General features: G+C 43.1%; 1 pseudogene; it reads left to right on the top strand.

The window, feature by feature from the left end:
- The first annotated feature begins 769 nt into the window (after positions 1-769).
- On the top strand, positions 770-879 carry LOC127493391 (U2 spliceosomal RNA; annotated as a pseudogene).

Genomic DNA, 879 nt, shown 5'->3' with positions numbered 1-879 from the left:
TTAATATCAGTTACTCATAAGTATTAGAATCATGGTGATTTTCTCTGTGGTCTTAATTTCACAAGAACAAAATAACACACTACTAAAATTTTAATGTGCAGGGGCCAGAGTTGTAGCACAGTGGGTTAAGCTGTGGCTTGCGATGCTGGAATCCCATATTGGAGTGCCGGTTTGAGACACTGCTGCTTCACTATGGATCTAGCTCCTTGCTAATGTGCTTGAGGAAGCAGTGGGTGATGTCACGAAGTATTTGGGCTTCTACACCCATGTGGGAGTCCAGGATGGAATTCCAGGTTCCTGGCTTTGGCTTGGTTGATCTTCAACCATTTGGCCATTTGAGGATTGAAATAGCAGATGAAAGATTTATCTAGGAGCTGGCACTGCAGTGCAGCCGGTAAAGCCACCATTTGTGATAACAGCATCCCATATGGGTGCCAGTACTAGTCCCAGCTGCCCAATTTCCAATCCAACTCCCTGTAAATGTGTCTGGGAAAGCAGTGGAAGATGGCCCACGTCCTTGAGGCATTGCACCCATGAAGGAGACCCAGAAGAAGCTCCTGGCTCCTGGCTTCTCCTGGCCCAGCTCTGGCTGTTGTAGCCATTTGAAGAATGAACCAGCAGATGGAAGATGCCTGCCTCTCTGTCTCTCCCTTTTCCCCTCTTTCTCCATAACTCTGCCTTTCAAATAAATAAATAAATCTTAAAAAAAAAAAAAAAAAATCCTGGGGTAAGCCACAGTACCGGCCCCAGGAAGAATTTTTAAGATAGCATTATTTCTCGGCCTTTTGGCTAAGATCAAATGTAGTATCTGTTCTTTTCAGTTTAATATCATTATGTCCTTAAAACTGTATATATGAAATACATGAAATTTGATTTCTT

Source organism: Oryctolagus cuniculus, chromosome 5 (assembly GCF_964237555.1).
Source record: "Oryctolagus cuniculus chromosome 5, mOryCun1.1, whole genome shotgun sequence".
In the NCBI taxonomy this organism is placed as follows: domain Eukaryota; kingdom Metazoa; phylum Chordata; class Mammalia; order Lagomorpha; family Leporidae; genus Oryctolagus; species Oryctolagus cuniculus.
Note: the sequence above shows the minus strand (reverse complement) of the source record. Positions and strands in the feature narration are given on the sequence as shown.